This window comes from Leopardus geoffroyi, chromosome B1 (genome assembly GCF_018350155.1).
Source record: "Leopardus geoffroyi isolate Oge1 chromosome B1, O.geoffroyi_Oge1_pat1.0, whole genome shotgun sequence".
NCBI classification, from domain to species: Eukaryota; Metazoa; Chordata; class Mammalia; order Carnivora; family Felidae; genus Leopardus; species Leopardus geoffroyi.
The window spans coordinates 14,715,719-14,731,536 of NC_059327.1; the positions used below are offsets into that span (position 1 = coordinate 14,715,719).

Here is a 15,818-nt window from a genome sequence, read left to right on the forward strand (position 1 = left end):
CATGGAATCAAGCCCCATGCTGAGCTCCATGCTCAGCGTGGAGCCTGCTTAAGATTCTCAATCTCTCTCTCTCTCTCTCTCTCTCTCTCTCCCCCCTCCCCCACTTGCTTGTACTTACTCTGTTTCTCAAAAAAAAAAAAGTTAAGCCGCATATCACCCAAAGATGATCACAAGTATTATTTTTATATACTGCATTTCCTTTTAACATTTTATATATATATATATTTTTTTTAAAACGCAAAATGGGAACCGTACAATCCAAACTCCTTTGTAACTTGCCTTTTTCCCACAGTCATCGTGAAGGTTTGTCACGACTCCCATTTTCTTCTTCCACGTCGCTCCGAATGTCTACGTGATGGTTCTTTCCTTGAATCATTTTCCTTCTGTTCCTCATTGTTGGACATTTCTTTAAACACTTTCCTGATGTTGAATTTTTAGGCTGCAGCGAATATCCGTGAAGAGATCTGAATGTTTCCTGGAATTAAAATACCTAGGTCAAAAGCTGTATGTACGCTTAAGGCTTTTAAAATATATTGTCGAATTTCCCTTCACTATTTGCCATGCCCATTTATACTCCTGCCTGCGGTTACCATAGAATTTATTCCCTAACACATTTAAAGGTCACTTTCATTTGGTACCCTTGCAACTGTATCCATTCCTCTACTACTCGCATTCAAGGGCTGGGTTCCAGGGTGTAATCTGGGAAATTATCCTGCCTATTGATGGAGTCTTTAGCAGCTAAGGGTATCACACGTCTCCTAATTAAGTTTTAATAAAACAGTATGATGAGAAAGGATATTGTGACCTTTTCAACTCCAGAAGTATACCATGGAAAGGGGATTAGTCATTTCTCATCATAAATATTTTGAGAGAAACTATTTTGCTTATATATCTCTTTCATCTGGACGGCCAGGAACAGTATATTCAAATTCATAATTGTTTCCACGTTCCCGTTCTCAAGCACCCAAGCACAATGCCAGTGAGATTCCGTCTCAGCTAGGTAGGGAAACATTTACAATACAACCCAGATATTTTCATCCTATTTGTATGGGTGGAATGAAAGCATTTCTAATTCCCACGAGGATGCAACCTCTCGCATAAGATGTTTCTCATTTTAGCCCAGAGTGAAAGTTGCATAGAAACCTCTTGACAGTATTCTCTCTGAGTAACATTAGATTCCCAAGATGCAACAGGTTTCCAGATTTATTATTCTCCTATAATGAAGAAACTCAAGGATCCTTAAACGTGGAGGAGCTTTTTATTTGACATCTTTCTTTCAAGGTAACAGCTTTGCTGCAGTTGGTTTTAGTATGCACCTGCTTATTAGTGGTAGCTTTTTGGGAAAATGCGGTTATCAAAAAAAGGATGATATAGAGTGGAGAGCAGCTGCTCCAAATCACAAACTATTCATAAATAGCTTTCTCCCCACTGGAGTGAGGCCCTCTATTCTCAAGTTGTAACAGTCAGCAGAAAATTAAAACCCCATAGGATGATAAATACTTTAAAAAATATTTCTCCCTGGTGTTTCAAAGGTCGTCTTGTAACGCAGTGCACTTTCACTGAACCAGAAATTGTCTGTAATAAAAGAATATTGGGGGGAAATGTTTAGATTCCCATTGAATTCTAGAACTCAGAAGGAGTGTTCTGTTTTTCACTGTTAAAGGTTAAATAGCTGGGTATATGTCATACGTTTCAGTAAAGGGAGACCTGTGGTCCTGTGCCCCCAATAAACAGTTACAGTTTTTAACTAAAACCTGGAAACCTTTTTCTTCCTAATTTAAAATAATCGTCACATGGGGCGCCTGGGTGGCTCAGTTGGTTAAGTGTCCGACTCTGGCTCAGGTCATGATCTCATGGTTCGTGAGTTCGAGCTCCGCGTCGGGCTCTGTGCTGACAGCTCGGAGCCTGGAGCCTGCTTCCGATTCTGTGTCTCCTTCTCTCTCTGCTCCTCTCCTGCTTGTGCTTTGTCTGTCTGTCTGTCTCTCTCTCTCTCTCAAGAATAAAACACTAATAAAATAAAATAAGCATCACATGAATTTCTTGGCAATAAGCAAATGACTGCTTTTTAAAAATTCCGTATTTCATTTTTTAACATCATTGAAAAGAAAAGACTAGCTTCTTTTAGCTGCCTCTCAACTTAAAACCATCTTTTCTATCCACGCAGGGAGCAAATGTGATTGTTCCTAGTAATTATGCTGATGTCTTTCCTGGTTATTAATCATCTGTTTATACATTGACCGTTCTCTTGCAGCTTTCTTCCTTGTAAAAGGAAATTGAGGCATCACAGAAATAATTTCAGAATCTTCCCAAGACCTGTTGAGTGGAAGTGAACTCCAAACGAACCATGCTAGGAAAGTCATTGTCAGTTCCAGACTACGGTTTTCTACTTGAACCAAACGGTTTCCGCTAGAGGTTAACTGAATGTTTGTCTTTCCTGTAGGTGATTCTTTTAAAACTATTAGTAATTATCAATATCTGCAGAAGAGAATCTCAGTTATAAACAGCTCCACTAAGTGTAGAAAATGAGACTTTGTTCTTCGCCCAGCTGACTGATGTCTCAAAAGTCCTTGAAATTGTATCTATTCTTTCCAGTGTGTGTGCAACACAAAGAATGCGAGCTTGTTTTCCACAGTCTGCATCTTCCCTGGAACAGATGGAGCTTGTGCTTATCTGGGTGGGAGAGTCTTAAGGACTCCCACCTTGACATTGCAATGAAAACTTTCCCTCAAATCCCTAAATTCTCTCATTTGGCACAATAAATATAGAAAAGCCTGCTGTTCCCTTTGGTAGGCTTCTAGAGTGCCCCCATGTTAGATTACTATCCAAAAATCATCTCTGGTGCAGCAGAAGGCAGATGATGAGTCCCAGATGTTTCTGCAGGACTGTCATTCCCAGACATAATAGATTACATCAGGGAAACCAACAAGAAAGACCTATGTACTTTCTTGGTCTTTCTCTTTTGCTCTTTTTTCCTCCTTCCTTCCTTTCTCGCTTTCCTCCCTCCCTCCCTCCCTTCTCCTTCTCTCTTTCTTCTTCTCTCTTTCTCTCCCCCCACCCCTCTCTCTCATTCACTCATACACACTCATCTTTTTCTTTCTTTTCTAAGGGATTCAGAAGGTTTGAGCGTTGACTAATGACCTCACTTTACAGAATAACTTGCCCCATATTGCAGTCACCATACCTGGCACTGAGGGCTCCAGATGTTGGTTAGTTGGAGATACTCTAGATGTGGCAAACTCGGACATTACGTAGAAGTGTGGAGTGGACCGTGGGATGAACAACATCTTGGGGCAATGGTCCTTTGGCCATTTTGTAGCTTTCCTCAAGGCCGAGACTCCTGCAATTCTGTTTTGGTGATAAGAGTTGTGGTTGATTCCTTCCTATTTGCTTTATCCCTTGCTGCCTTAAAATCATAGGGACAGTTAACAGAGCTCCTCACAAAATTCCAGAAAGTCATCAGCTGCCCTAGGGAAAGTAAACTTTTTTTTCTTTCCTGTTTTTTTTTTCAAATGATAATTTATTTTTGAGAGAGAGAGGGAGCGCGCGCGTGTGCATGCAAGTGGGGGGAGGGGCAGAGAGAGAGGGATCCAGAGGATTGGAAGAAGGTTCTGCGCTGATATCAGCCAGCCCAATGCAGAGCTCAAATTCAGGAACTGTGAGATCATGACCTGATGCTCAACCGACTGAGCCACCCAGGTGCCCTGGGAAAGTGAACTTAATAATAATTGAACCTCCCTAGCTTCTTAAAAAAATTAAAAATAGAACTACCCTATGACCCAGCAATTGCACTATTCGGTATTTATCCAAGGGACACAGGTATTCTGTTTCGAAGGGGCACATGCACCCCAATGTTTATAGCAGCACTATTGACAATAGCCAAAGTATGGAAAGAGCCCAAATGACCGTCGATGGATGAATGGATAAAGATATGGTATATATATCGGATTATATATCGGATTCCACAGGTCTCATGGGAGAACACAGACGAGATCAGAGATGAACTAGAGGAACTTCTTGCGGCTACAGAGTTTAGAAAATTCTTTTCTATCTAACTGCAAAGCTGTCTCTTTTATTGCTCTTAAGCTTCAGCCACCTGGGATGTGCTGGAATTGATCTTTCTCGAGGCATTTGCCAAACTAGAGAACAGAGGGGAAAGCAAATCCCATGCTAGAGTGCCTCCCGGTTGCTCCCGCTGGAGTAGACTTGCCTCACAATCTTATAAATCTATACACACAACTGCCTCTTTTGCGGTTTCCCATCTAACCGTGGGAGTCGATGGTGACTGGAGACTCATTCACACTCATATTTGGAGGAGTCGTGCTCTGAGGGAGAAGTGGGGGACATATCAGGATTCTCCTCGTCCCTCCCTCTCAGCTGGCCCACCTGTGCTCACAACTTCGTCATAGGCAGTTGGGCAGAAGGTAAATTGAGACTTTCCACTCCCTTTCTTGCTGATGAAAGTAAGCAGCATTTCAGAGCTTGGAAAAATTGAGCCCTGTTCCTTGTTCCATTCCCCCCACCCACGCTCCCTTACCGCACCTGCATGCACAGAAAAGTATGAAGAGCCTGAGCTCAGTACTGGTAGATAGACAGCTTACGTAACTTGCCACTTGCAATTATTTTGATCACTCTATGGGGATAGAATAAGGTGGTTGGCATCCTTTCCTTTTCAAGAAGAGGAAATCTGTACTTGGAGGTCAGTTGTATTGTCCAAAGTCACATGGCTAATAAACAGCAAGGGTTGGGAATCAAATGTCAGCCAGTCTTACCCCAAAGCCTTGATCTCTCAGTGATGCCACACTGTTTCACGTACTTTTAGATCAACAGAAAGCTGCTCACTCTGAATTCTATTTATATGACTGAATCAGTTACAAAGATCACGATTCCACTGTCTTTGGTACATAGCATGCCAAAGCAGATTCACAAAGGGGCAAAATGGAACAAGGTCACAGACTAACCACAGTGTTTCTTTTTTTTTTTTTTTTTTCAACGTTTATTTATTTATTTTTTTTTGGGGGGGGGACAGAGAGAGACAGAGCATGAACAGGGGAGGGGCAGAGAGAGAGGGAGACACAGAATCGGAAACAGGCTCCAGGCTCTGCGCCATCAGCCCAGAGCCTGATGCGGGGCTCGAACTCACGGACCGCGAGATCGTGACCTGGCTGAAGTCGGACGCTTAACCGACTGCGCCACCCAGGCGCCCCTAACCACAGTGTTTCTTATGGAAGACAGACTCCAGAGCAAAATAATACAAACCATGCTGAATGTCTACGAAGCCAAGCCCTAAGAAAGTTTAAAAAAAAAAATTTTTTTTAATGTTTACTTATCTTTGAGAGAGGGAGAGATAGAGTGTGAGCGGGGGAGGGGCAGAGAGAGAAGGAGATATAGAACCCGAAGCAGGCTCCAGGCTCGGAGCTATCAGCACACAGCCTGAGGCAGGGCTCGAACCCATGAACTATGAGATCATGACCTGAGCCAAAGTCAGATGCTTAACCAACCAAGCCAGGCACCCCAAGAAAGCTTCTTTTTAAAATGATATTTACTTTTTTGCCCGCTTATAAAAATAATACATACTCATTGAAAAATATCTAGGAAAATATAGGAAGAAAATAAAAACCACCCATAAAATTAACATTATGATATACCTAGTTTTAATTTTACCACTGCATATAATCATATTTAGTGAAATCAGCCTAAAACTATACACAGTTGTGAGTTTGTTTGTTTTTAACCTTGGGATTATCTCTGACCATATGGCCACCGTCAGCCACTCCATGGATCGATGTGGGGCCTTACTCCAGGCCAGTTCCTCTTATAGGCCAAGTGCTGCCCGCTGGGATGGTTTCCTTTCCCCAGTGTTCAGGGCTACCCCTAAAGAGGACCATAATCACTGCGATAGTCCATCGTGGGGATATGGTTCAGGGCCATCTAAATCCGGCCTGAATTTAGTCAGGCGGTCATTGGGAATCTGCCACGAAGCATTGGGTACAGGTGAGGTTGCCAAGGTACACATGCTGGGCACAAGTGACTTGGCCGGTGGGCCTTATTTGTGCCTTCACAAACTGTTCGGTAGGGGCCCGTGTAGACCAATAAATCATCTTTCTGTAATAGTTGCGCACTTGTTGGAATTTCCAATTTTATGGCCCAGTGGGTCAGATAACACCCAGTTCACGAATGGCACGTATCTGGTATCCGGTCACCTGGTGTCCCATGGTCAGTTGTCTCCTCCAGAGCCCAGTGACAAGCCAGGGGTTGCTACTCTCAAAAAGAGAAGAATTATTTGTTGGAGGCCTGGCTTTGCTCATAAATCTTAAAAGTGCTTCCCTTCTGATGCTCCCACGGAAACCTGCAATATGGCCCCAAACAACCTCTTGCTGCGCCTGTGTCTCTGGAACCAGAAGGTTCTAGCAACAGTAGCCACTTCTCTGTACCCTGACTGGCATAAGGGCTTTTCCTGGCTCTGATCCCGCTCAAGGCTAGCAACTGCTCATGTCCCCAGACCTGTGTGATTTGCTGTCACACGTACAGTTCAGTGTTTCTGTTGCTCAACTTACTTTCCACCAATCACCGAAGCCAACATTATGCATTTTCCTGATTGCCCCAAATATAAAATGAGCAAATTAGCCCATATTTCCCCTCCCACCATCTTCTCCCTCACCAATTCTCCAGACTCTGTTAATAAAAATCCAGCTTGTGGCTTCTGACATCGTTTTACACCGTGTATAGTCTTAACTCTGAAATACCTAAATTCATTTACATTTACTTAATTACAATGATTTTCTGAATACTGAATATTGTTGAGTATCATTCATTGGTTTTAATGACCAACGGCCAGTTCTTTTTATTCAGATCTCACTGGCGCTAGAACTGGAATTATAATGATCTTTGAGCCTATTGTAATGCATCATCAGATAAGTTTTTAAGAAGGACACATAGATGACATGTTTTCTGAGTTCCTGAGTGTACAAGACAGTTTTTTCTGATGCCTTCACAAAAGAAAAATAACTTCTTGACAAAGGATAAAAATCTTACGCCACAAGTACAATATAATTTATACAATTATATTTATTTCATTTATATAATTCTTTTATATAATTTATATAAATTCTTATTTATATAATTTATATAATGTATTTATAATTCTTACTTCATTTCTTCTGATACCTTATGTAACCCCCCAAAATCTCAATCCAGTTTGCTAGTCCAGTTTGAGCTTTGATCTCTTTTGAAGGATTGTCTCTCTTTTACCCAAATAGGTTTAGAATTGTTTTGTTGGACCGCTCTTACAAATACCTTTTTTTTTTTTTTTTTTTTTTAGTATTTCAGACTCAGAAAAAAGCTGCAAGAATAAGATTAGTAAAAAGAACACCCAAATACCTTTAAGGCAGATTCACCCCTCACTGGCGTTTGGTCCCATCTCTCTTTGTTCTCAGTCTCTTTCCGCATAACGCGCACACGCAGGCACGCAGATGCACGCAGCACGCACGCACAGACGCACACAGACGCGCACAGACGCACACGTGCAAGCATGTGCGCAGACACGCATAGGCGCGCGCACGCACCTTTTCTCCGAAGCGCTCGTGGGTAAGTTATGCGCCTCTGACGCCGAACTACTTCATCGAGTCGCCTAAGACGAGGGAGACTATTTTCAACTTCAGTAACTTAACACTGTAAGCATTTTTTAATCTATCATAAGCGTCCATATTCCAGTTTCGTCAGGTGATCTAATGATGCCCGTTTTAGCATGTGTTTTCCCTTCGCTGTACTTTCCTGTTGATTTTTTTTTCTTTTTTTCCGGGAAGAGTGTAGGGGGAGACTTGGAACTGACCGATTGCCATTTTTCTGAAACATACATCTCTTCATAGACGTCAGTATCTTTTTTTTAATTAAACAGTGTTTAATTTTTTCATGTTTATTTCTGAGAGAGAGAGAGAGACAGAGTGTGAGCGGGGGAGGGGCAGAGAGAGCGAGAGAGAGAGAGAGAGAGAGAGAAACACAGAATCCGAAGCAGGCTCCGGGCTCCCGAGCTGTCAGCACAGAGCCAGAGGCAGGGCTCAAGTTCACTAACCGCTAGATCGTGACCGGAGCCTAAGTCAGGCGCTTAACCGACTGAGCCACCCAGGGGTCTCTTAAAAAATGTTTTTTAAAATGTTTATTTATTTATTTTGAGAGAGAGATCGAGCGAGCAGGATAGGGGCAGAGGGGAGAGGAGGAAGCGAATCCCAAGCAGGCTCTGCGATGTCCGTGCAGGTCATGGCCTGAGCCCAAACCAAGAGTCAGATGCCCAACGGGCTGAGCCCCCACCCCCCCCAGGCTCCCTGGTGTCAGTATCTTCTTATTAATTAAGCTTGAAATATAGTGACCTTTTTCAAATTCTATGCCCAGCTTAATTTTTACTCCAGAAATTTTTATTTAATTATATCTTTGATAACTGATTATTGATTCAGCCTTTTGAAAAATACTCTATCTCTCAAAATAAATCAAAACTTATAAAAAAGAATATTCTTTCTAATATACAAATGCTGGGGATCTTTGTTTTTTGTCCTGACTATCCATCATCTTTTATATATACTACCTCTTTTTTCTTTTTCTCTGCAGTCTGAGAGAATGCCTTACCTTTGTCCTCCGTATCAATGCTTTGGTTTTCCACAATACCATTTTGTGTTAATTAGTGTAATGCTACCCAGATCTCAGCAGTTTAGCATAATAGATGTTTATTTTTTTTAAGTCAACTTATTTAAGCAAAAAACAAAAAAAGTGATGTTTATGTTTCACTCAACTAAAGTAAAAAAAAAAAAAAACAATACCTGTTTCTGAATAGAGGTAAAGTTTTTCACAAGTAGGGCTTTAGGGAGTTCAGCCTCCATTCATCTCAGAGGCGCGGGACCGCTAGGATCTCAAGAGTTCTTTGCTAGATCCTCAGCATCTGATTGGCAAATAGAGAAAGAGAGAGTATGGAGGAAGTCTCTATGGGCCTGACCCGGAAGTAGTTAGTATCTCTTCAGTCCATGTTTTCCCGGCGGGAACTCAGTCCTAAGGCCATGTCTACCAGCGGCGGCGGCGGCGGCGGCGGCGGGGGGGGGGGGGGGGGGACAGGAAATGTCCCTGTGTGCCAAGGAGGAAATGGAAACAGGTTAAGAGAAGATAGGCGGTGTTAGTAAAACATTTCTCTTTACTGACTCCAATTCAGATTTTAACTCTACAATTGTAATTATAATTTGAAGTTATGGCTTGTATCTATTCATTTCCACTTTATTCTCAGCTTGTTCTTGCAGCTTATCTTGTCGTCAGGTCTTTCTTTTGTTGTTCTAATTCATCCTGTTTACTCTTCTAATTCTATTGGAAGGGCCCGCTGTTTTTCTGGTTCCTGTAATAAATTCTTTTTCTCCAGTATCATGAAAAATCACATTCTGTCCCTAGTGTTCCACATTTATTTTCCATAGAAACTATGTTGGTTATTTTCTGTTTATTCATCCTCAAACAGAGAGTAAGCTATGTAATTTTGAGTTTTGGATGAGTGGGTTTCTCTCTGTTCTACTTAATGTTCTTTCAGTGACTGTTGCTGGAGGGGGTTTTGATGTATACAACTCCCAACTCAATTTCTGTTGTCTGTTATTTAATCTTTTGCTCTAACTTTGCTTCACTCATCTGTGGTCAGCTGTGTGCCTACCCTTGCCACTTGTCTCTTGTAGAATTTCTCAGGAGGATTGATCAACAGGCTCAGGCTACAGGCCGGGCTGGAGTGTACCTGTGAAAGTGTTTTCATTGTTATGAATATGTAATTATTGTTCATACAAAGTCACAGAGTCACTTGAGCAACACTATAAGCCAACTGACCTAACAGACATACACAGAACACTCCACCCAGCCACAGCAACATATACTTTCTTATGGAAAGATTCAAAACAATCCCTTCAAAATCACAATGTACCCCCCCCCCCTTTTTCAGAAGTGGAAAAGCTGATCCTAAAATTTATATAACATGACAATGGGTCCTGAATAGAAAAAACAATATTGAAAAAGAACAAAGTTAGGGAACTCAAACAGTCTGACTTCAAAATTTACTACAGAGCTACAGTAATCAGAAAAGTTTGGTGTTGGCATAAGAATAGACATCAATAGAACAGAATTGAGATCCTGGAAATAAATCCATACATCTATAGTCAGTTGATTTTTGACAAGGCACCATCACTATTTAATGGGGGAAGGAATAGTCTTTTCAACAAATGTATATCCATATGCAAAAGAATGAAATTGGACCCTTACCTAACACCTTGTACAAAAATTAACTCAAAATGGATCAAAGACCCAAATGTAAGAACTAAAACTATAGAATTCTTAGAAGAAATCAGGGGAAATCTTCAGCACACTGGATTTGGCAATGCCTACTTAGATATGACAGCAAAATAACAAGTAACAAAAGAAAAAATAGGTAAATTGGACTTTATCAACATTAAAAACAAGTGTGCACTAAAGAACTGTATTAATAGAATAAGATAGCCCACAGAATTGGAGAAAATATTTGCAAATCATATATATGATAAAAATTAATGTGCATAATATATAAAGAACTCTTATAACTCAACAACAACAAAAATCCAAACAACCCAGTTCAAAGATGGATAGACAACTAGAATAGACATTTTTCCAAAGAAGATGTACAAATGGCCAATAAGTACATGAAAAAGACACTCAACGTCACTTGTCATTAGGGAAATGAAAATCAAAACCACAATGAGAAATTACTTGAAATTCATTAGGGTGACTATTATTTTAAAAATGGAAAATAGCAAGTGTTGACAAAGATGTGAAGAAATCGGAACCCTTGTCCTTCGTAAGTGGGAATGGAAAATTGTGTAACCACTTTGAAAAATGTCCTGGCAGATACTCAAAAAAGTTAAACATAGAATTACCATTATGATCTAGCAATTGCATTCCTGGGTATATACCCCCACAGAATTGAAAGCAGGGACTGGAACAGAGATTTGTACACAGTAGGAGTCTTCACAGTAGCCAAACAGTGGAAACAACCCAAATGGCCCTCAGGTTTAAACAGATACAGTGTTTCCATACAATGGAATACTATTGAGCCGGAAAAAGAAATGAAGTACCAGCACATCAACACAAAGTGGATGAACTTTGAAAGAATGACATGAAATACTATGGCCTTTTGTAGCAACATGGAGGATGGAACTGGAGAGTGTTATGCTAAGTGAAATAAGTCCTACAGAGAAAGACAGATACCGTGTGTTTTCACTCTTATGTGGATCCTGACAAACTTAACAGAAGACCATGGGGGAGGGAAAGGGAAGAAAAAAAGTTACAGAGAGGGAAGGAGGCAAACCATAAGAGACTCTTAAAAACTGAGAATAAACTCAGGGTTGATGGGGGGGGTGGGGGGGGGAGGGAGGGGAAAGTGGGTGACGGGCACTGAGGAGGGCACCTGTTGGGATGAGCACTGGGTGTTGTATGGAAACTGATTTGACAATAAATTTCATATTAAAAAAATAAAAAATAAAAGTAAAAAAAAAGCATTATGCTAAGTGAAAGAAGCCATACATAAAAGACCATATATTGTATGATTCAATTTATGTGAAATACCAAGAATAGGCAAATCCATAGAGACAGAAAGCAGAAAAGTGGTTGCCAGGGACTGGGAGGAAGGGAGCTGGGGGTGATTAATTAATGAGAATGGGGTTTTCTGTTAGGGTGCTGAAAAAATTCTGAACCTACAATTGACCCTTGAACAATGCAGGGGTTAGGGATTCTGATCCCCTGCACAGTTGGAAATTAGTGTATAACTTTTGACTCTCCCAAAACTTAACTACTAATAGTCTCTGTTGACCAGAAGCCTTATGGATAACATTAACAGTAGATTAACACATGTTTTACATGTTCTGTGTATTTCTACTGTATCCTTATAATAAAGTCAACTAGAGAAAAGAAAATGTTATTAAGAAAATCATGAGAGAAAATACATTTACAGTACTTTACTGTATTTGTTGAAAAGAATCCACACGTAAGTGAACCCACACAATTTAAACCTGGGTTGTTCAAGGATCAGCTGTAGGTTCAGGTGATGGCTTGTACACTTTGTGAATATACCAAATTCCAGTGTTTTATGGTTAAAATGATGAATTTTATGTTATGTGCATTTTACTACAATTTTTATAGTCACAAAGTCGCATGTGAGATTTCTTTTTGTATATGACCTTTTGTTTATCCTTGAGTTTCTCGTTATTATTTTGCATTGCATGCCTTTATTATGTTCTCAAGGTTTTCAAATGCTCTCAAATGTTAAGTGTTCTGTTGTGCCCCATATTCTCCAAAAAAACCTTTTCCTTCACAGCTCTGATACTCCTGGTCCCAGCTAGGTTAATTTCTCTGCTACATGGACATTTCCTTAACCTACCTCCCTCTGCACCTTGACTCAACCTCTGTTTCCCCTTGCCTTTTCTTTTTCAGTTCTGTGTTTAACTTTAGCATACCTCCAAGTAACGCCAGATGGTTGTGTCTGAAAGTGTCTATGATTCAACCTGAAAACTGATTATTTGCCTAAATCCAGATTAAATATACTTAACCCTCGCCTGCAATGTTGCTTCTGATGTTTCATATTTTGTACATTACTTGATTTTTCTCTCAAGAGTTGTTAGATTCTTTTTATTATTCTCATAGCATTCTGAAATTTCATGTGCCAGACGCAACTCTTTTTTCATTTCTTCGTTTGTTCATTTATTAAAGTACGCTTTTTAAACATGGAGACTTTTATTTTTCAACTCATAAATTTTCCTGTATTATATCTTTGCTGATTTTCATCCCTCCATTTTTTGTAGTCTTTCCTCCCCAAACCCCTATTTGTTAGACACAGGATATCATGTATTATTTCTCTTAGTTTCTTATTATTTTTCTCATACCATCTCTTTGTCAATCAGTTTTATTTTTTAGGAGATTTTCTTAATCCTTCTTCCAATTACCCTATTGATTTATTTCCTCTTGGGTCTTGTATTTTTAATTTGTAAGAATTTTTATCTTGTTTCATACCCATCCCTTTATCAAAACATCCTGCTTTCATTTTATAGATGTGATATCATTCTTCAATTTCTTGGAGAATGCCAGAGTTTTTGTGTTTATTTAGTTCTTTCCTACTCCCCACATTATCCCTTCCTTTGGGGATCATGTTTTCTGTCTGCTTATCATAAACTCTCTTTTTCAAACTTTTTTATTGCTCCCAGGCTGACCATTAATATTTAAGAGTAAGATTCTAAATGTAGCTTGGGAGCTTTGTATATTTGGGTAGGGTTTTGTTTTCGGGCCATCAGGCAAGGAGGCAGCTGTCGTCCTGGGAGTCCACCAAAGCCAGAATGTGGAGGTGGCCACTTGCTTTTCTAAAAAAGGAACCTCATCTGTCAGCTTTGGAATGCTTCGGCAATAGCGTTCTGTGTGAGAGGCTAGGGACGGTGATTGCTTAATTTACTTATCTTTAAAGAATCCACTTGTTTTCAGCTTCAAGTTTCACTCCTGCTTTTGCCACACTGGAGTCTCCAAGCCCTAAGCTTCTGAGGAGTTCTGCGGGGCAAGCAGCCTCTCTGTTTGAGGCACCTGCCCCTGAGGGAGCACCAGCTCCACTGTGCCTGCCCCTGAGGGAGCACAGAGATCCACTCCCCCTCCCCCTGAGGGAGCACCAGCTCCACTGCGCCCCCCCCAAGGGAGCACCAGCTACACCGTGCCTCCCCCCCCCCCAGGGAGCATCAGCTCCACTGCCCCTGCCTCTGAGGGAGCACCAGCTCCACTGCGCCTCCCCATGAGGGAGCATCAGCTCCACTGCGCCTCCCCATGAGGGAGCACCAGCTCCACTGAGCCTCCCTCCACCTCACCTGCTCCCTTTACCACTTTTCCACAGGCTTCCACCTCACAGAATTGTGTCGAAATCACTTATCTGCAGATAGCCCCTCGCTACTCTCTTTGACGTCGTAGGTTAATATGTTTTTAATCTTTTATCCTTACATTATAGGGTCTCTCAAGAGAGATTTTTTTTCTTTTTGCTATGGACTTAACCTCTCAATTTCTTAATTTTTCTCAACTGCAAAATAATCATCTTTAAGGCACTTATAATTTTAAAATTCTGTTATAAATCTCTCCCCTACTTGTGAGTTGACCTCATATCCCAAAAGCCCGTGCTTCACCAATTTTCCTTAAGTCTCCTCAGACTTCACGTTGAATGAATAATTTCACTTTTTTCCCCTGCCAAAGGGACTGATTTACTTTTACCTGCTACACGATCTCCCCGGAGTTGCTTTGTGGGAACACTAGCCATTATTTAACAGGTCGTTCTCTCTCACCTGAATCAGCCTGCGTGGAGTTACTCACGTGAAAAGTAGCTAGAAAGGAACTCCGCGTCCACACTCAGGAGTGTTTGCCCTTGCGGTTTGCAGTTTAAGGCGTAGGTTCAAAATGTGTCCGATTTTCTCTGTCAGTGGCATCTTAATATTTGTAGCACGTCTCTCTTAATTTTCAGTTCAAGGCGACTTTTGTTAGGCTGGGTCTCTGCTGGTCTGGACAAAGACTGCCTGTCGTTTTGAAGTTTCCTTTGGCGTTTTTCCAAAGCGAATTTTTACCATGCCACGGAGGCTATATTTAAGTCAGATCATTTCACATTTGCTGAAAACCTGTTCAATTAGTTTGTGTGATACACATAGACAGAACTTTTATTTCTGTTTTTGCTTTATTTCTTGGTTAAGTTGGTCAATACAATTTAAAACCGAGTTAAGGTAATACAGTGTATATTTCCCAAACCAGTTTCTGTGTGATTCAGTAATATTGAGAAGAAAAGTAGCTAAGACTTAGATATTTCTTATTATATGCCTGGCACTGTTCTAGGGACTTGGCATTAATTAATTCCTTTAATCCTCACGTGGCCACATGGGAGAGCTACTCTTACATCGTGCACATGAGGAAAACGAAGCCAGGGTACAAATCCAGGCTGTCCGGCTCCAGAAGGGGACTTTTGTGGAAAGTTGTTTTCTTTTAGAAATTGTCCAGAAAATAACCAGGTCCTAAGGGAAAGACACGAACCCTGGAGTTATTAAGATGGAGAAAAAGGATTGGTTGTCTTAGAGATCAGAAAAGGATACACTGGCTTGTTAGGATTCGTAGAAGTTTTATTTAAAAAAAAAAACATAAAACCTCCATATCCTACATTAAACACCACTTTCTGATGTATTGTTGAAAAGAATTTGGTGCTTTTCATTCACTGATCTACTCATTCATTCAACAGATACTTCTTAAGCGCCGACCGCGTGGCAGACCGGAGTCCAGGTAAGCGGGATACACTGGTTAGGAAAACATGGGGCCTCCGTTGAGCGGGCGGTGGGCGGGTGGGAGCAGCACCGCTGGTGGGCAAAATAAGCAGATGGCACGGTAGAGGTGGGAAGAGGAAGGAAGAGCAGATTGGGGTAGGGAGATCTGGAACGTGCAAGGAGGGGATGCAGACAGTCTCCGTGTGCTGGTGGAGATGAGCCTTTTAGTGAAGGTTAGAGCTGAGCCGAGACTGGAAGGGGGTCAGGGAGTCCAGCGTGGGAATTGTCAAGGCAAGAGCACCCCAAAACAGAAGAACTGCGAGGAGGTCCACGTGACAGGGCCAGGGGACGAGGGGGCGCTCGGGCTACAGATGCGCTTGAAAGGGAGCGGGAAGCCAGAACATTACAGGCTGGGTAGCTCGGTTTGGGGCCTCGGCTTCTACCGAGGGAGTGGAAAGCATTCTGGGCTTTCACATGGCCTGACTTATATTTACACGGACTCCTCTGGCTGCTGTGTTGAGA

The 15,818-nt window shown here is 41.4% G+C and overlaps 2 long non-coding RNA genes across 2 annotated transcripts; one reads left to right on the top strand and one right to left on the bottom strand.

Annotated features, from left to right (window-relative positions):
- Nucleotides 1-234: 234 nt before the first annotated feature.
- LOC123585070 lies at nucleotides 235-14,563 on the bottom strand. The gene is made up of 2 exons (XR_006705888.1): nucleotides 14,368-14,563; nucleotides 235-475 (listed from the first exon to the last, which is right to left on the bottom strand). It is a non-coding gene; the product is annotated as an uncharacterized LOC123585070 (long non-coding RNA).
- Nucleotides 5,562-15,315, top strand: LOC123585075. The gene is made up of 2 exons (XR_006705891.1): nucleotides 5,562-7,670; nucleotides 15,275-15,315. It is a non-coding gene; the product is annotated as an uncharacterized LOC123585075 (long non-coding RNA).
- The last annotated feature ends 503 nt before the right edge of the window (nucleotides 15,316-15,818 follow it).